Genomic DNA, 14,058 nt, shown 5'->3' with positions numbered 1-14,058 from the left:
GTAAGGACATGACTCATGACTCTGATGTTCTGCTGTAGTACACACAGTACACTCACTTATGGTAACGAGAGACCAATTGCCTTGTGTAGTACCTCTTCAGTATCTTGACCCGCTTGGCCTGCTCTCAACAAACCGTCAAACGACACACGCTGGCGTCACATTGCAAACAATTTCCGGCCATACACCGGACGTTTATATCTGACTGGTGTGCAGGAAACAATGAAAACAATAAAAGGAACGCTTTTAACAGCGTTTAAAAAAATATCCAACTTTTCAGTGCCATATGTAGCTCTATGAAGATCGACTACGACAGTTGACTTATTACTATTTGTAATTGTTGGCTGGTCACATTTAAAATGTCCTTAATATCAGGAAGTGCAAGAAATAGGAAGGCGGAAGTGGGGAAGTTAATAAAGGTGACACAATTGTACACAGGTGGTGGAGCTATTAAAGACCAAATAGAGCCACATGAAGAAATCAGCAGGAAAAAAGAGAACAAATGAAAGTAATATCAGACACATAAAAGCGTAACATGAATTTAATGCTGACCATGTAGGCTTTGTGTTGTGACCTACAGGCGAATAGCGTCTACAAAGGTAAGTACATTCATGCTTATATATGTACAATCTCCTATTTTATAGCTATACGAATAGAAGATATGACTAGCTAGTTGCTATATAGTTACGAAGAAGAAGAAGGTGTATTTAAACTAGTAAAAGTGGTTAAGATGATACACAACAATGCCTGCCGGGGGTCGTGGTACTACTGCTAGTCACCTACAGGGGGAGCTATGTCTCCAGGTTTGGCAGCACCTCTATTATTATTATTATGATGATGATGATGAAGATGATGATGACAATGTGCAAGAGAGTCATGTGATGCTCTTATCTGGACAGACCTGCTTCAGGAGTCAACGCACGCACACACACGCACGCACACACAGAGTAGTTTGCTGCATCACACAGAGTTATTTCTAATATTTTGGTTTCATGAGCGGGTCAAAATATTACACATAACTCTCAGTATGATGCAGTGAATTTCTGCACTAATGGAAACTACACATACAACAATTAACGCAACAATATCAATAAGTACTTAAATGTCATTGTACTGGTGTATCTAATGTGACGGCCTGTGGGTACACATGTATAAATGCTGTACATAATATTAAAATAATAATAATAATATTACATTATTATTGATTTAGTAAATAGGGAAGTTTTCCAAAAACAAACTGTAATAGTATCAAAAATATTAAACTCAAAGTAAAAAGAAAACCAATATTTCCAAAATAAGATGATAATTAAACACAAATAGATTTGTACTAATTTAATATTCATTGTGATAAAATGCAGAAACTTAAATTAAAAATGAACACCTCAGTATGATGCAGTAGAGTTCTACACCACCTCAAATTACAATAATAAACACAAAATAATGTGAATTAATACTTCAATTTAAATTGTGCAGCAAAGTGGCCAGTAGGTATATTTAAAAATATTGACACTGTCATATTTTGGCCATTTGGGAGCTAGTCGACTTCACTGAATGAGTTAAATGACATTTTATATGAGAAGAGGTCCTTTAAATGCATTTCCGTCACTTTGATCATGAAGGTGACCATGCAAGCATAGTAGGATCCACGCGTGGACAACTTTTACTGTGCTAAATATCGGCTAAAACAACAAAAAGAGGCAATCAGCCAAGTTAGTGAGTGTTTAACAGGCGTGGACAGACATGTACACACAGCCCGGATGCTACCCCCGGACTATTAAAACTCCTAGCCGGCCAACACGCCACTCTCTCTCTGGCGTGTTGGCCGGTTTCAAGCTGCCCTCTCTGTGAATTGATTCTACTATGAGGCCACACCACGCTCTCCTGCGACAGCGAGGGGTAGACGCTTGGAAATAGTGTTGCAGTTGAATCATAAAACACTACAAATCAAGTAAAATCTGAAATATATGCCTTTGACTACATCCTTATTTTGCGTTTAAATCGATAACATCAACCTAAAACATGTTTTAAAGCTAGATAAAATGTGGTGCTTAGTAAAAGCCACCCCTGTTCCAATGTGTGGTACAGTCCACAATTTATTCCAGGGAAAGACTGACAGTTTTTTGGGTCATGAAGCAGCTGTTCAAGTCAGGCGCCTGTCCCCCCTCCGCTGGAATAAGAAATGAGTCCATTTTGAAGTAAATAACTACAGCTTCTGACCGATAAGAAGGAATTATCCAATGAAAATAGTTATATCCAATAAATATCAGCTACCCCCACCAAAGTTATTATGAAAACAAGATGGGAGTCTATGTCCAAATGAGCAACGTGCTGCTGTTATTTGCAATAAACTGCCGTGTATGTACCGGTGATAATGTTAAAATGAGTATAATTTTGTGTAAATGCTAATAAATGTCTAGTCTAGTCGAGGTGATGCAGAAAACGATCTACTAACATAATGCTTATGTTACGTATGTTACTATTCAATTCTAACTGCACTTTATGACATAAAAGGATGGTTTCAGGCTTCATTAAAGGAACAATCAGTAACTCGCTTTTATTATTTATTTTTAGATTTATTTTGCTGCTATCCTGGCTTGTAATATGGAGTCCAGAAGCTTTCCCCCCCTTTGATATTTATTTATATTGGTGGAGCGGCCAGGACACCAATGTGTGTTGTGTTAGCTTTAGCATTGGTGCACATGTTGCTGAGTCAGAATGGGGAGCAATAAATGTCATCATTGTCTATCGTCACTACGATGTTGATCCCAGGAAGTAGTCAAATGTAAAAAAAAATATTATTGAACTGCATTCTTTGTATGCAAATATTTTTTCGGATGCCCTGTGTGTTGTGCTAGCCTTAGCATGGATGCTGACATTGGAATGCTGTATTGATCACACACAATACAAGAGCAGGATATTGCAAATTAAACTCAACAAAAATTAAATGAAATTACAATTGAAAAGGTATACATATCTTGTGTATGATAGGGTTTGAAAGTAATAAATAAATAAATAAATAAATACAATCACATAAATATTTTGGCCACCAATGTGTTGTGTTAGCTTTAGCAATTGTGCTAGCATTATATACGGTTGGGGGAAAATAGCTAATACTATGAGTCATCATAATTGTCTCATCAGAATCAGAATACTTAATTGATCCCAAAAATTAGTCAAGAACAATACAGTAATAAAATACAGATTTTAAGTAAAGTATTAAGTAAAATCAAATGATTTACACCATAAATATTACTCCTACATATATTTTATCTACTTATTTAGATTGATAATGTTAGCATGCTAGCAATGCCAACATTAACATGAAAAAAGTGTTTATATATATGTGTGTCTATCTTTAAAAACGGATAAAAATGCTACCATGCTAACGTTAGCATGCTAGCAATGCTGAGAAACACTGAGCATGATCATGCTAATTGTATACCTATGGAAATGGCTAAAAATGCTACTTTGCCAAAGTTAAGTTAGTTGCTAGCAATGTTAGTATGTCAACACCGAGCATGACAGTGCTAAGTGTTTATATATATGTGTATACCTGTGAAAATAGCTAATAATAGCATCTGGAAGGCTAAATTTTAGTTAGATGTCTTCAGATGAAAGGCATTTTGCATTCCGAACAATTGGAATTCTTGGGATATGGAAGAATGCATGAATGAATGTAATGAATTGAGAGTGAATTGCATTACAATTTGCTTTATACGTATCGTAAATATATTCTATAAATACACAGAGATGCACATCCTCATTGGACGTGTTGTTTTAGCTTTAGCATTGATGCTAACATCACTGTTAGATGCTCATTTTATAACTACGGATTAAACACAACCTTGACTGTAGGTGGAGCACAAAATGTTCCTTACTGTTGCTTTAATATCTATCACTTAGTCGATCCATGAATAAGGTGGACGTGTAGTGAAGTTTCACAAGGTGCTTTCTGTATCCCATCAGTGTTGTGTACGCAGAGCTAATAGTTGTTTTGGTGTCATTTTGGTGTTGTGCGGAGATGAGCATCCTCCTCCTCCTCATCCTTTTAGGAGCTGCTGGCTCATAAAGTTTATTGTGTGATGAAATATGTTGACACTTTGATTAAAAAAGACGGCGCCAGAGTTCCTCACAGATATAGTTTTGTAAAAATGGATGTCAGTGGAACTATAAATAAAACTTACACCGCATTGAACTGTAATATGTACTTATTATGGTATGTAGGATTTCAAGTTTATTATCACGTTTATTAACCAAGCATCTTAATTAAAATAGGAAGCTTCCACTGAGTGCAAGTCATTGAAGATGTGCATCCGGGTTTACATCTTATTAGGTACCACTGCACCATTAAATCCAGCACAGACCTTAATGGTGCATGGCCTCCTTAGCTTACATTGGATGGACAAAATATTAGCATCAAACTGCAACATACAGTACTGTATAATAATATACTTGTCTGACAAATAATGATTAGCATGTTGGCTGCGCAGTGTGGAGATCGGGGGTTCGAATCTCTGTTTGTGCATCTTATGAAATTATAAATAGTATGAATTTTGATATCCACCAAATAATTCATTCATTCATTTTCTACTGCTTTTCCTCACGAGGGTCGTGGGGGTGCTGGAGCCTATCCCAGCTGTCTTCGGGCAAGAGGCGGGGTACACCCTGGACTGGTCGCCAGCCAATCACAGGGCACATATAGACAAACAACCATTCACACTCACATTCATACCTATGGACAATTTGGAGTCGCCAATTAACCTAGCATGTTTTTGGAATGTGGGAGGAAACCGGAGTACCTGGAGAAACCACCAAATAATGTAATTGTTTATTTTATTTTTATATAAATATATTGACTTTAATTCCAATAATGACTTTAAATTATGTACTGCCTTTTGAAGTCACCCAAAGATGTTATTATTGTTATTGTTGGTAAAGATTGACTTTTTGGAACAGGTCTTGTCTTGAATTGTGCGAGTGTACCTAATGTTGTGTCCAATGAGTATGCTCTGTGAGGTGAAGAGCAAGGAGTGGTGACCAACGATGCTTTCAATGTATTTAATCCAATCCATCCTTCCCCCCATTCTTCTTCCTCACCCACTTGATCCATTATTGCTCTGCCCACCGTCACACTTCTACACCACTCTCCATCTGTTGGCTTCACTCCATCTCTCCTTCCTCACCCCCTCCTCCTCTCCTCGTCCACCATCCATCCACCAAGCGTGCCTTCCTCCTCCTCCTCCTCCCTCGATCATAATGGAGATCATATGTTGAAGCCAGCGTGCTGAAACCCAACACGGGACGTCCACATCAAATAAAACCTGCTGTCAGCAAGCGAGGCCCAGCTCTGCCAAAGGGGAATGAAACTATATCTGAGCGTGCCTCAGCGACACGCCGTAAAATGGAAACCCAAAAGAGACGCACCGACAGACAGACAGAGGGACCACACCTCTACCAGAGACATTCCATTCCTCTTCAACAAAGCTACGCTTTCTGTCATATAGTTGCTCAAGTGGCGATAAAAAGGCTGATCATACAGATTAACACGCAGATTTGCCATCATAAAACCTTTATTCATTGCGAAGGCAGTGTTTTAAGTCACAACATCATACATAAGTTAACTAGTCTAATGTTGAAAACAATAAGACATTCCTTAAAATAACTCTTAACTATATAACAAGGCCTTGCAATGATAGAAAGTTAAATAGTTTTAAGAAAAAAAGTTGCAGTCCTGCTGTTGTACAAAGTCTTACTCTTACAAGAATATATTGCAAACTTAGTAGAATTGAGATTTTTTTTCTAAAAAAACATTACATTCTTACAAGAATAAAGTTAGTCATGTTTGTTATGTTTTTTTTTAATGAAAAATGTGTATTCTTTTGAGAACAAATGTGTATAGTCATAACCTTCGGAGCCAAAAGTTGTGTGTTTTTCAAGAAAAGTGTAGTATTTATTTTACAAGAATAAGTTGAGATAATTTTGAGGAGAAAAAAAATATAATCTTACAAGATTAAGTTGCAAACATGCGAAAAAATACCTTTTTGGAGAAAAAATATTATTGCAAGGAAAAAAAAAGTCACAATATTGAGAGAACAAAGTTTAATTTTTCCAAAACCAAGTTTGCAGTCTTATGAGAAAAAAGAAGCAATCTTATCCCAATAAAGTCATTTTTTTTCAAGAAAAATTTAGTGTAGCGTCTTGAGGAAACATTGCGATCCTGTGGGAATAAAGTTGTACTTTTTCAATAATAAATTGCAAATAATTCAAGTGTGACAAAGATGCAAAATAAATCAGGAAGGGGCAAACACATTTTCACACACTGTATGTGCATTTCCAGTTGTTTTTTTTGCAGGTAAAAACATGTAAACGTTTTGCGTTAACATTTTTGAGTCAGCCGCTCATGACATCATATACTAGATACGGAGCTGACTCCCGGCTCTAGTTGCCATTTTGTGAGCAAGCTTGCTAAGGACATTTTGTGACTTAAAAAGTAGGGGTGCTCCAACCAATTCTTGCTTCATAACGCCGATCAGCTCCACCCTCACTGCAGCATCCAGAACAAGCATGTCTGCTGAGTGTGGGACTCACCTCTCTGTGATTTGGGATTGTCATTTATGTTTCACATTAAAAGTAGTTACCTATCTGCTAGCCTGAGAAGCTATTTCAAAAAATCCAAATGAAAGTCCCAGAAGCCGCTCAATACCTCATGAGGGTCCTATCAAGCCAACAAGGCGAGAACAAAAACAAGAAGTACAAACCTACATATCTCATTAACATGAATTGTAGACTTAACTCGAAACCTGCATGTCCACCGTTCTTCTCCATGTGACATTTTTATTGTTTACATGGAAATGGTCACGATGTCCATTTGTCCAACAATTTTGACTGTAAATCGTCAGTCTTCCATCTGAGTGATGAAGATGTTCCCCCTGTGTGGTATTACAAACATGTGCTGTGCAGCCCACCTAGCGTATCAGACGGCAACATGGCCATTTCTCAGCATGCGTTACAAAGATAGTGTTGCCCTTCCAGCGCCGACGTGCGATAGGGATCCCGAGCAAGAGCAGGAAGATGGATGAATGTGATGCCGGAGGAAGTCGCAGTGTGGTCCTGGTCTTCGTCAAGTAGCTGACGGATCAGATGTTATCCAGCCAGGAGGTGTCCGCTCGACTCAACTCCGCGCCACCAGCCGCCGCAGATAGTTTACGTAAAGGATAAACTGTGACCTGAGGGTGTAATCCACCAACAGGCCAAGCGGCGGTAGCAGAGCTGGCGTAGATTACCGCAGGCTAACTGCAGCCTCTCTTCTTGTTGGGAATCCTCAAGAGGACCCTAATTGAGCTAAATCTTATTATTTATGGCCACGGCCATCGGAGTGTCTTTAAACAGATCATGCAGGAGCACATAGTCTACGAAGAACAACTCAATGTGGCGAGTGGAAGGTCCTGCAATTGTAAATGTGTGCTATGACAAGAACGAGGCAGGAGATGACATTTTTTTGTTTTTATTATGAATCCAGACTGAGGCAAAGGTTAACCTATTATCACAAGTGTAAAATAGTAAATAGTAACATAGCATGATTGTTGACAACATTGTCCAGCGACGACAATTAGGCAATTAGACAAGAACAAGGCTGCAGATGGCAATATTTGTTTTTATTGTGGGAGCAGACCTCTGGTAAGGTTGAACTATTAGCAATAGTAAAAAAAACCAAACAGTGCCGTATTTGTCCGTCTGTCAGTGGCAGCTACTGTAAGCAGTAATGTACACTCTGCCAAGAAAGAGAATTTAGTTTTGTTGTGTAACCAGACTGAACTGAAGACAGAACTATTTACAAAAATGGACATGTTTGTCTACAACATTGCGGCAGTTTCTGCAATCAGCATTCTGACAAGAATGAGTCAGTGGTTGGCCTTTTCATTGTTAGCTTGGCCTCCGCCAGGGTAGAAAGTGGAGCACTGTATTTGTTTGTTTGCCCAATTATACTGCATTGGGTGGTAATGTCTAGAATAGTGTGTACTATGACAAGAATGGGGCAGTAGTTGGCAATATACGTTTTTTGTTGTTAAGCCAGAACTTCCCCCAAGGCTGGACTATTAACAAAACAATAAGCATCATGCGCACTGTGGTGAGTGGCTGTTTCTGCAACCAGTAGTGTGTGCTATGAAAGGAACAAGGCAGTAGACACCCATAATTTATATATATATAAATTATATTTTATATCAAAAGTCCCAATAGAACTTAATAGAACTCCTGCTTTTTGTGCTTGGTGGTGGTAATAAAACAAATGTTACATGTTTCATCCCCATTATTTCTTCTGATGTAATGAATCCAGCTTGCGGTGAAGTATTATTCTCAAGCAGCAATTTCCTGTGTTATTCATATACACAAAGATGGAAAGATATGATGTTTCAATGCAGTCTAAGAATTATGAGCGATGACCCCCTATGGAATCGCGGCACCGAGGGGCTTCACTTGTACAAAACAGGCAAGATAAACTCTGCAACTCTTACATGTGAACGTTACTCTTATCAGACTGCTAATACTAATAAAAAAAAAGAGCACTAACAAGAGCAAAAGAAATGAAATTAGGTAAGAAGAAGACATAAGACAGGTTGGAGAGATTAGTGTGTTAATAGCAGGGCCCAGACAAAAGAGGAGACGGATATCATACAAAAAGATCTGTCTTCTTATTTGCAAATATTTGGAGATGTGAGGCTCTGGAGCAGGTCCCTTTCTGTCGGCAATAAACATGCAAATGTTGGCAAGTGATAGCAAAGCAATGAGCCGACACATTAGCATGAACCATGCATGCCTGGCTGACTTCTACTTCTGTTTATATCACTAGTTATATAGACCAAAATATTGGGATAAAAACCCAGACCTATCATTTTAATTAACACAGTACATGAACATTTGTACCTCAATAGACAGGTTCTATTCTTGACTTCCTATACATTGTCCTAAGGCAGAACTGTAAGTATTACAGCAGTGTGGAAAAAGTGATTACCTCCAAACTTAATAACGGGTCGGTCTACCCTTGGCAGCAACAACTGCAATCAAGTGTTTGCCATAACTTGCAATGGGTCTCTTACAGTGCTGTGCAAATTTTTTGTCATTCAGCTTTGCCACAGAGTATTTTCCCAAAGGTCTTGGGGATCATCCAAGATGTTTTATTGCAAAATTGAGAAACGCCTTAATATTTTTGTTCAGCAGTGGTTTTCGTCTTGGAACGTTGCTATGCAGTGTCTTTCTTATGGTGGAGTCATGAACACTTACCTTAAGGGAGGGAAGTGAGGCCTGCAGTTCTTTGGATGTTGTTGTTGGTCTTTATAAATTGATAGAACACTGGGTGGTTTCAGTGAAAACGCAAGAAAATTAGCTTTTTCCGCAGAAAAGCAAATTCAAGCACAATGTTACACACACGTCCATATTTTGAACGGTTTATTTTTATGAAACAACAAAAACAACAGAGAAAAGGCTATTTTGACACAATAATTACATTTATTCACAGATTTAGAACATAACACAAAGCATATCATCATAACATCATCAATATACAGATGTTTGCATTTGTTTGAACTATTTACAGATGTGTGCATGTGCTGAACTATTTCCAGATGTACAACAACGGCGTCACCAACGTCTTCCATGTCCGTCGCGATTGCAACAGATCCATAGCCCTCTGTCAGCGCACAATTCAGCAACTTCTGTCTTCTTCTTCCGATCAGAGGAAAACAGAACTGTTGCCCCTACTGGGACAGAAAAACATTGCCGACAAGTCTGAAATTTGCACACAAGATGCATAAGACTTTGATCTCTAGCTCCTTTTGGGGGAAAAAAGCAAAGACGTTGATAGACAACTTGAGTAAAGATGCCCTAGTTTATAAAGCATTCATAGTTGTCAGGTGCTAATTTAAAGGCTGAATGAGGCTGTCAGACATGGTAACAGTTCTTCATTCATTCATTTTCTACCGCTTATCCTCATGAGGGGGTGCTGGAGCCTATCCCAGCTGTCTTCGGGCGAGAGACGGGGTACACCCTGGACTGGTCGCCAGCCAATCACAGGGCACATACTATAGACAAAAAAAACATTCACACTCACATTCATACCTATGGACAATTTGGAGTCTCCAATTAACCTAGCATGTTTTTGGAATGTGGGAGGAAACCGGAGTACCCGGAGAAAACCCACACATGCACGGGGAGAACATGCAAACTCCACCCAGAGATGGCTGAGGGTGGAATCAAACTCGGGACTCCCAGCTGTGTGGCCTGGTAACAGTTAGTAGATTAGTTTATAGTACATTTTCAGTTTTACCAGATATAGCATTCCAGGTTCCCAGATACTATGTCAAAGGTCTACTAAGACTATCAAAGGAGATGTGGTACAACCATCATAGTGAAAACAGTATGGCAGAACCACAGTGTTAATACTGATACATCTTGCGCCTTCCTTCTAAAGCCTGATGATGTCAAAGAGGTAAAACACTAAGATGTTACCAAAGACCGCACTTGGTTTCGCTTACAGTACACAAGCTTGATGCTGTTCTCCATGTGGCAATAAAGAGATACAAGCTGTCAGGGACTGATGATTTACAGTATCCAGGCGCGTGGATGTCTTGACTGAAGGTTTTACCGACCATTTTACATGAAAAGGACTCCAGCCAGCAACATGATAAATATGGCGGCCCAGGGAGCTGGCTTCTTCTGGAGCGCGGGCTTGTAAAATGGATGTGTTGTGCTTCCCTGTGTTATACCGTAGCTACGGCAACTTTGGATACTCTGTCGAGGACTGGGAGATGTTGGACTGCAAACAACAAAAAGCAGTATCTAATGAGCTGTATAAAAAATTATACATTTACAAAAATAGTAACACTCGGTTTTGATAAACACACAGTTTGTTTATTATTGTGGTTGCAGTGGTTGTAATTTTCGGCATGCATGTGTCCCTGATTCTATCGCTAATAAGCCAGAGCATCTTCTTCCTCGCAGCAACATTGAGGTATACTGTATCTATGTGTGTGTGTGTATATATATATATATATATATATATATATATATATATGAAACGAGGGTCATTGGGAGTAGAGCTGGCATGAGCTAGCCCTCTCTCTACTCTCTCCTGCAGTAATCACTGGCCTCTCTCTTTCTCTCTGTCTGTGCTTTGTTCACATACCGTCTCAGCCCAGCGATTCGGAATGTGTGTGTGTGTGTGTGTGTGTAAGGATTTGTGTGTGTTCTCATGTATCTTTGAAAGAGTGTGAGCACCCAGACACACACGCACACATGTATACAATGTGGGTGTGTGTGTGACTGTGTGCAAGAACAAGGGGGTGGAGGAGGATGAAGAGGCCCTGTAAAAGGAGGAGAAGCCAGAAATACTGAAGGTAGTTAGCAGTTGGTTAGCCTTTTCCCTGCAGGAAAGCAGCACACATCAAGTGTATTTTAATGGTTAAAGAAAAAGCAACCATGTTTTTCTTTTCTTGACTGATATGTTAGAAAGATAAATGACCGGACAGGATTATACATATTTGTATGTATTAACAGCTACCAAATGAACTGACAATTTTGAGTTTGAGTAGGCATGGGCTGCTTACCGATTTCAAGGTATATATATTATATATATATATATATATATATATATATATATATATATATATATTATATTATATTATATATATATTTCAACGGTATGAAAAAGCCACAGCTTCAAAGCTACTCAAGTAGTCCATCATATCGTGCTACGGTATGAGAGAAAGTGGAGGTGCAGTGCGGTCACTATGTGGAAATAATTTGTCATGTCCTGTGTTATTCCTTGCATTTGGAAATTTGCCTTCGATCTGCTGAAACCACAGGCACGAGCTGTCTTGCCAGAAGTCAGCAGTTCAACCATAGTTAGCAGTGACATTAGCTGCCTCGTTAACATCAAGCGGTGTTGGTGTGATGAGATGTGTACCCCTCGTTCTGCATCCCATAGTGTGTTGATTTCAATGGCTTTGCAGCTATTGAACTGACGTGTAAGCATATAACAGTATTTAAGTACATTTGCGACGTGTTAATGTGAAAATCATCACCTAATAAGTTGTAAATGACATTGTTTAATTGCTTGTAGTGTAGACAAACATGTATTGACACTACATGTGGTGAAAACATTGTGCTGATGTGAAAGATTTCTTCAAAGAGACTTGTTGAAGGCATACGTTTCATGATTACCGTGCTGTTATGGTTGTCGGTTGTTATCGTGTGATACTGAATGAGACAGAAGACAGGGATAAGTGGTAGGGATGTCAGTTATTGGCGTTTTTGCCGATAACAGATATCCCGATATTTTCCAACTCTCAATTCCCGATGGCGATATCATCTGATACCGATATGTGTAACATGACGTACAGTATCTCCTGTGATGGAATGAACATGTGTTGTGAAGCTTGTCAACATGGCTGTAAACTACATTGTACAACATCTGAGAAATACTTGCCATTGGACAATCAAAGGTCTAGGGAAGAAAATCAAGTTTCATCATTTTCATGTCGGGCGAGCGAACACTCTTAGTGCAGCAGCAATGGCGGAGACAGAAATGTTTAATTGGGGTGGCCATGGTGAGACCATTACTCACATACAGTCTGGGGGAAAAAATGATTAGACCAGCCTTGTTTCTTCACTTATTTGTTCACTTTATTGCCTAGTACAACTAAAGGTACTGCAAAAAACATTGCTCTTAGGCATACCATGTTGTCGTGTTCGTTATATTCTTCAGGTAAAACATTTGTAGTGGTACCAGGCATTGCAATTAACAAGAAATTGAAAAAAAAGACTGGTCCAATAATAAGCGGTGGGGTGGTCACGGCCACCCCTGGCCATCGCCACTGCAGTGGCACGCTATATTGGTTTTTACATCACACTGTACACAGTCCTTCCAGGCTTGAATTATAGGTTATCACATGGTTTGTCTGGTATCAGGCCAGATATCATGCCCCAAAGTATCAGTATCAGATCAGATCAGGCTGATACTGGCATCTTATTATCACATACTATTTAATCATGAGCTTATTATCACGTACTATTTAATCAAAAGACCATTTTGTTTCCAGCAAAGTTTCAGTTTATTACATGTATTATATCTAAACAGTGTAAACTGTGTGTTCACGCTCGTGCGCTGTTCTCTGATTGGTTGTTTCACGGGCACGATACCAGAGCAGCGCGCTCTGAGTGGACAGCTACGGGGGCTGATACTGGACATGGTTAAACTCTATAGTTTATCAGTATCACTGCCCTGGGCTTTGACACAGTATCATTTCGGCCTTTTCCCGTATCATTCATGGGCGGTTTCTAGGGTACAGGGCCAATTAATACTGTAGTATGTGATAATGACATTTTATCTACAGATAGATATTAAAGTGAATTTATATCCTAATTTTTATCCTATCTCTAATAAGTTAAAGTTGGACTTAACATTGGAAGCTGTCGTATGACTCAAGGTGTTCACTCAATCCAATGCAAAAATGAAGAGGAAAAGTAATCTACCTAATAAACATATATACGATTGAAAATACACCATATCAAATGAAAAAGCAGCATTTTCAGAGACGTCCCCACAGATCCTCCTAATCGAGCGCACACACACAGCGTCAGATTTTACATTCCTACTGAGGATAGGCGGCATATCTAGAAAATGGATGGTTGGAAGGCGCAAGCTAATCGGCTACTGGTGACAACTGTCATTTGTTTACACGCTTGAGAAGCGGTTTGATGAGGTCATCCTTTGCGCAGCGCAAACATGGAAGCCCATTTTTGCAGAGCTGCTGGAAATGTGAATTTCTTTTGGAGAGTGATAAATTATCTAGGTATGGATGTACATCTATGTACATATGTATTGTAGTGGAATTAAAACACCGTCGCCAAGAGTGGCTGCCTTTCAAGCAGCTCTGTTTGTTGATTGAAGCATATTTTTACGTGCCGTGAGCGCCATGTGTGATTCCCTGTCTACCCGTTGATATTGAAGCGTCAGCGACACACCTTTAAATGAAAGCCAAGCAGCTAGCAAGGAAGTGGAGATTC

General features: G+C 39.2%; 1 long non-coding RNA gene across 1 annotated transcript in view; it reads left to right on the top strand.

Moving 5' to 3' along the window:
• Positions 1-393: 393 nt before the first annotated feature.
• LOC131129122 (uncharacterized) overlaps positions 394-14,058 on the top strand; it is a 31,299-nt gene continuing 17,634 nt past the window's right edge. Inside the window, exon 1 of the long non-coding RNA XR_009129760.1 lies at positions 394-596. This is a non-coding gene — a long non-coding RNA (uncharacterized LOC131129122). The remainder of the gene's footprint in view (positions 597-14,058) is intronic.

Source organism: Doryrhamphus excisus, chromosome 5, assembly GCF_030265055.1.
Source record: "Doryrhamphus excisus isolate RoL2022-K1 chromosome 5, RoL_Dexc_1.0, whole genome shotgun sequence".
NCBI lineage: Eukaryota > Metazoa > Chordata > Actinopteri > Syngnathiformes > Syngnathidae > Doryrhamphus > Doryrhamphus excisus.
Note: the sequence above shows the minus strand (reverse complement) of the source record. Positions and strands in the feature narration are given on the sequence as shown.